Here is a 7,126-nt window from a genome sequence, read left to right on the forward strand (position 1 = left end):
TGCATAGGGAATGCTACTATGGCGCATGCGTTTTTTTTAAACCGGGCAGATTTATAGTTCGCCAAATGTGCAAAATGGCAGTCCTAAAATGACGGGCGGGTAAAATAGATTAAAAAGCCTCGCTACAAGAGTGGGCCCGTTTTCGTCGCACTCCTGTCTGACGAAAAGGGCGCAGGGCGAATTTCAATTCCTCGTGAGCCCTGGGTCACATTCAAATCCATGGCTTTTTGCGGTTCCATGAGAAAAGTGAGAAGATACGTCACTAAATGTCAGAGGAGCGAACCTTTTTGAAACCCGTGGGATTTGCCTTCGTACGTAAGAACGCGAAATGAAACCTTATGATTGAGACAAGCCTCCGTAAAAATTTTAGCTTGAGGATACGTTTGTGTTTTGGACAGTGGCGTGGCGTGAATTGCGATGTATCGATTCTCATGCCATTTAAAGCTATGTAAAGAATCGATTATTAAGGTGTTCGCTGCTAACACCCTGTCTATCGATCCTTTTTCATAGGTTTAAATGGCATGACAATCGATATATCGCAATTCACGCCACGCCATTGGGTTTTGGAGCTACAGCGTTGCAAAGTTTGCATGTTTGAGTCTTAAAAATCTTTCAAATTTTTGAAGAATTTCTTCCAAAGCCAATTTCAAAAGTAATGTAAGTAACAAGTAATGTAAGTTTCAGTAAACATGACGCGTAACTGAAAAATTATAAGAAACTCCGTAGTATAACAGTTTCAAAATGTGGATGAGCCGTTGTAATAGCAGTACAACGTTGCAAAAAATTACATTCTTGCCCTTTAAAATACCCATTTTTTATAGTTTTTGTATATTGTAGCATTTATTGAGAAATAAAATATACACATTAGAGATACTCGCCAGACTCTAAAGTAAAATTGATATCAGTATACGATCATTTTAGCAATGCAGCGTTGCAAAGTTTAGACGTATAGCATAGATTTAATCAGTTAGCGATAATTTTGGGCAATACAGCGTTGCAAAGTTTACATCTTTCATCTATGAAAATGTCTACTTTTTCTTGTTATTGTATTGGAGACAAGATACACATATGATTAATGGTTAATAGTGTTCTGAAGCGAAATGTGGAGGCGTTATGTTGATCCTGGGTGACAAAGTGCATTAGAAAATAAACATCGGCTGCTGCAAATGTTATTTGACTTTTCTTTAACATTCGCTTGTCACAAAAATTAGTTCAAAATAAGGATACTTCCACTAGTTATTATATTACATTTTAGCAATGTGAATGCCAGGAGGATTATGGGAATACAATGGTATGGATTCGCATCACGCGTTGCTTGCAAGATCTGAACTATTCTGCGCCCTTAGTACTTAGTTGCAAATTCAACCATTTTTATGAGTAATGAAGAAACTAACATAGGAGATCATGGAGGCCGTTAGGGTTTTTTTAAGGTAGGAAATAAATCTTGATACAGGGACCGATACATTCATCATGCCCTCCAACAAACTTGAGTATGTTGAAACGTACGAATGGCAGAATTTTGAAGACATCTTTACAAGACATAACAAGAAACAAATAACAAAACATTAGAATAAAAATATACAAAAAAAAATAAAAGAAACAAAATAAAAAAACAATAACAAAAGAATTAAAAAACTGCAAAGTAAATTTAAATGAAGGAAAATAGAGAAATACACCATACAAAACAATACAAATATAATTTAAAAACCTACATAGAATATTTACATCACTGTTGCGTTAATTGTATATAGAACAACCCCAGACGGCCTTCCTTAAGAGCGCAATTTTAAAATTATTTGTACATATGACTTTTGGGAGGTGTGAAAGTTTTACAAATGGCATCATGTTGAGGGCGTTATCTATAGATTTTGCCACACGCCCCCGCAAGGAAGACAGGACTGATTACTGGAGGCATCGGCATGACATAAAATATTTTTGAAGGAAGAACGATTAAAAACTATACAAAATAGCAAAAAGTAAAAAAAAATGAAAAGATAATGTACGCGTAGAAAGTCATATAAAAATTGACAAGAAGGTAAATAAAGAAAAATAAGCAATAATCAAATAACTACTGGAAGCATCTTTATTTTAAAGTCGTCTATTATATTTATTGCTTGGATGAGAATTGTGAAAAAACGTGAGCGAAGAGTATTAATTGCCAAAACCAGAGTTAGTCGACTTGGACACAGACATCAGACCTTGACTATTTTGGATTGATATGAGGGAAGGATACTCCATTGATTTCTCTTGAACACTAGGGCAAACTAATTATTTTGTCAAAGCAAAAAAATCACATTTCGTTGAGATTCAAAGACTTGTACAGCATGGCGCAACGCTGTATCACTAACAAAATGCCAATCTTTACATCCTGCACGATAAACGTTACTGGTTTATTATCATAAAATCACAGAAGAAAAAAAAAAAAAAAAAAGAAGCACTGAACTTACAACATAAAAACCATTTTGAAAGGCTTATAGTACATATACTTTGCAACGCGAGTCAACGTTAAATCTATACTTACACTCGCAGTTAAAACTTTTAACACAAGACTAATCATATCATTAGAATTTAGCACTTAAGACCACCATTATCGATACCTTTATGGTGGTCCACAATAAGTTCGTTTTTTAATCTAAAAAAGGAACAAAAAGCGCTTTTTATAGGGTCTGTGATGTCAAGTTTGCAACGTTGTATCAACAGATTTAACAGCATTTAACGTAGAATAAATTATTATTATTAACGTATTTTTTTAGAAAAATGTACACTGACTGTTGATAGAATGTCTCTAAATATCATGAAACATCCAGATAGACAGTTGTTTACAGAAGTAAGATACTTGATAATACGATAATCTTTAAAGCTTAAATATGGAAACTTTGTCAAACGCTTGTATTTTCTAAAACCAGACGTATCCTCAAGCTAGAAGATTTTAACTGGGAGCCAGTGGGTCCATCATAGAGCTAAGGTAACCATAATGGATGAAAATGTCATGGAATTTTCCAAAATGCCTCGTGGTCTTTGGATGAATTTTTGCCGAGCCCGGGGTCTAAACGTGTCGTCGTGGTGGAAATTAACTGTTTTAAGAACCTTGTTAGGTTTATCGACCTGGCAGCGATACTTCCTTCTTGCCTTCAGATCTGGTGACGCAATGAGCCGCGCGCGTCGAAGAGCGGTCCTGATGTCAACGTTACTTAATTTTGAACTATTAAATTATTGCAGACTATCGGACGTAACAATTCCTGGCTCATCTATTTAAGAAAACACGTATGTGCATCTATGATGACTAAAGTCTAGGTAGCCTCTCCGGTGTTTCTAACTTGATCACCCAAAGAGTGCTCAATTGCAAAAATGCAAGTCCATGTTGGTTAAGGATCTGTGTAAAGAGCTTCTTTCTACCTCCGGCGAGGAATGTTCTTAGACTTTTTGCGGACGAACAAGAACAACATTTTTTCTACCAACCTAGGAATTTGTCTGTCTTTCAAGCTTCAACGACAGGTTTTGAGATTTGGACTCTAAATTTCCTTGATTAAAGGAATTTTTTCCCCAGAAGATAGGTCTCTCCTCTTACTACAGAGCTGGGTACACTTGTAACAGGGACCCGGGGCATGATTGTTAAGGAAAGGTAGCTTCCACATGAAAATTATAAGTTTTCCTCCGGCTCCAATAGCCTCAGCTCAGACTCATTTGGACCATCATTTTGCACATTGGGAATCTATAATGTCTGAGACTTTCAGTTTTTAGAAATGAACTTATGAGCCATTAGATTTCCCGAAGAACAATAAAGTTGTTTTACAGGATGAGCCAGAAATTTTTAGTTCCTAATTACCAAATGTAGTCCATATAACCCTCGTCTGTCACACTATAAGTAGCACTGACCAGACGTGTTTTTAAATGTAAAACTTGTCTCCGTACGACGGACTGTAGACTCCATTGCAAGCCACCAAATTGGACTCAAGACAATTAAGTTTCTTTTAACAAAGTTAGTGCCTGTGCAATTATCAGGCACAAATTTGTAAAACATTCAATATAAATGAAAATCGGTGCCTGTGTAATTTTTATTTTATATTTAGATATATATAGAGTATCTATGAAATCTTCGGGGCAATTATCAAATGAAAGTTTCCTAGATAGGAAAAGTTCAAGAGTCCTCGTACATACTATGCCCATTTGCGCGGGGACATCTGGGCAACATTGAAATGAAGTTATCGTTTCTTTCATTGCGGCGGAAACGCGTTGCGCTTCTCTTAAGTTTAGTTTTTACTGTGTCCGAAGGCAAGTGAGAAGCCACCAAAACTTTCATAAATTGCGTATACTAGAGAGGTTGTTGTTTGCAAGAACGAGCAAAAAAAAAAAAATTCCGTCCAGAGGTTACTGGTTTACAAACTAATGTTTATAATCCGTCTTGGTCCGTGTCGTTGCTCTTCTCAATGACAATTTGTATTGAATGTGTTGAAGTTACAACATTATGGCTGTAGTAGTATATTGTGTAATCTATTGCGTTGTTTGGGTAGCCAGTGCTATGGGGTTAAAATTAACTGTTAACTCACACGTTAAGATGAAGTTCAGGAACGACTAGTCGCGAAGCTTGTTCGGGCCTCAGCCGTCGGTCAGGGACTTAGCAAAAGACACGAGTTTTGAGACAATAAATGATTAATTTTGATTACTATCAGTTCATACATATGATGAACGAGTGTGTGTTTCGGTGTAGTTTGTGTTTCGCATTGAGGTTCTTAATTGATTCTGAACGTTATTTCTAACCGGAATAAATGATTGCAACACAGGGACGGCTCGTGCAGTGGCCGTGGCGGCGCTTTGCGATATATCGATTTATCGGCCAGATTTAACACCTACGGGAAAAAGGAGTCGATAATCAAGGGGGGTGTGGGTTTTTTATTTTCGTTAGCGAACACGCTTAATAATTGGTATTTTTTTACCATGGATATTAAAATCGGCATACACACAGCGATTTTATATCGCAATGTCACGCCACGGCCACTGGGGATCCGCGATGTTCTTCTGTCTTCAGAAACTTTTGGTCTGTAATGTGATCGTTGATTATAAATTAGATGGTAACACTTTTCTATTGCTCACCATTTTCTGAGATTTCCTAATTGAAGTGAGTGACACCGAATCACTTCCTTCGTCAATTCTCCGTATGGTTGTGGAGTATGGTTTGTCTTCTGACGCAACTGTCAGAAGTCAAGATTATGGCTATAGATTCCCTGGGGCATCCATAAATAGACTATATTCTACTGATAAATCAAATTATTATACTGCTCATTCGTGAAAGTTACTCCATCGTTATAGGGTAAATCAAGTTTGAGGAGAGGGCGAAGAATTAGCGAATGTAGGAAGAGATACGGACGAAGAACAGGAAGATAAGAGAGAAGGAGTGGAGAGAAAATGAAGAGAAGGTAAGGCAGAAGAAGAGCCGAATCGAAGAGAACAAGAAAAGAGATACAAACAGTGACGAGGGAATTTTGTAGAAGGCAATTGAGAGAAGAAAGCGCGAGAAGGAAAGGCAGAGAGGAAATTGACGGCGGAATGCGAGGACGGAAAGCGAGAAGGAAAGCCGAGAAGGATGAATATGAGAAGGAGATTGGCAGGACATTGAGAAGGAAAATTGAGAGGCAAGCGAGAAGGAAGCGAGAAGGAGAGCCGAGAAGGCGAAGCGCGCTCCCGTAGGAAAGCGCGACGGAAAGCAAGAGGAAAATGCTCCGCGAGAAACTGTGAGAAGAAGGGGAGAAGCAAATCGAGAAGGAAAGCGAGAGAAACGCTGAGAAGAGAGAGAAAGGGCTTGGTGTCCGGAGCTCTCGTGGTTGGTACTCCGTGGGACGGGTTTTGACCCGTTCAAACGCCGGAAACTGTGTATTCTACACCCTCTGCTTATTGGTTGTTTGCCCATTATCTATTCACAACATCGTAACGAGCGCAAAGCCTAGGATAGCAGACATCTATTGGTCGTTATTACGCAGGAGTGTTGCCAATATTAATACGCTCGGGGCATGGATCAACCGCTTCCTTATGGTGGCCCCTGCTTCGCGCGCGGTAGCAGGATGTTGAGATCTCTTGGATGTTAGGCCATATCCTTTGCAGCTTGGCTCAAGCGGGAACCTTGGTACGTTATTTCTTGGTTTGTTAGCCCCTATCCCTGGTTACGGAAGAGATCAGCACGGAACCTTAGGACATGAGGGGGAACGCTGATCTTCAGAGGACACTGTTAGTAGTTAGGCATATCCTTGTGAACCGCGAGGTGCGGACGGATCAAACCCGGTACCCAGTGGTCTGAAAATCCCGCGATCTGTGATCCGTCCTTTGCGCGTTTCTGTCAGTGACCAATTGCAGGGTGCCGATTCGAAGCCTGGCCATCCTGTTCATGGCGTCAACCTCCGGTATCTGCGAATGCTTGGCATTAAGTCTAAAGCCTGGTATCCCCCCGCGGAACCTTTTTGGACAGGCAAAGTCGGAACCGGAGGGTCGGACCCTCTAACGGGACGCTGGTAGGTCTGCGGCTGAAGGTTTCAGATTGACGAGGTTTTGATGCAGGGAGCGAATACTTACCGAGAGTCCGGGGTCTCGTGGCTCAGGGTCTTTGTTCTCGTTGGGCGAACAAGCGGACGCAAAGTTTCAGGCAAGTCTCTATCTCTTGTAGAGTGTATCAGCTACGAGTTTGTTTGTCTATGCTGGATCGACGGTGTTAGTAGATGTTTCCCTGCATTCGGTAAGTGGCACATTGATCACTGTTGTGAGTGCAGAGGTGGCAGAACGCCAACCAACTCTTCATGGCCATGAGATTATCCTTCAATAATTATTAGAATTTAACAAAATTTAAAAATAAGGTTATCGTTACTTAAAATTCCTACCACGAAGGCATGCGCCCATGCCTTTGTCTTTTAAATTTCGTCTATTTTTCAAAATTTTTCTCATTTTTTTGCAAAATTTCATCTCCATCGTTTTCCACCATGTCCTTCTCCCATTTTTCAAAATGTTTCTCATTTTTTCAAAATTTTCAAATTTGAATTTCAGAAAAAAAAACTTAAGTTATGCCATGGGAGTTGTAAGTTGGACGGTGAAAGCGTGCCGTCTGATGTGGTTCTCCTCTTGGTGACGTGGAAACGAGGGTTTT

Source organism: Bemisia tabaci, chromosome 4 (genome assembly GCF_918797505.1).
Source record: "Bemisia tabaci chromosome 4, PGI_BMITA_v3".
NCBI classification, from domain to species: Eukaryota; Metazoa; Arthropoda; class Insecta; order Hemiptera; family Aleyrodidae; genus Bemisia; species Bemisia tabaci.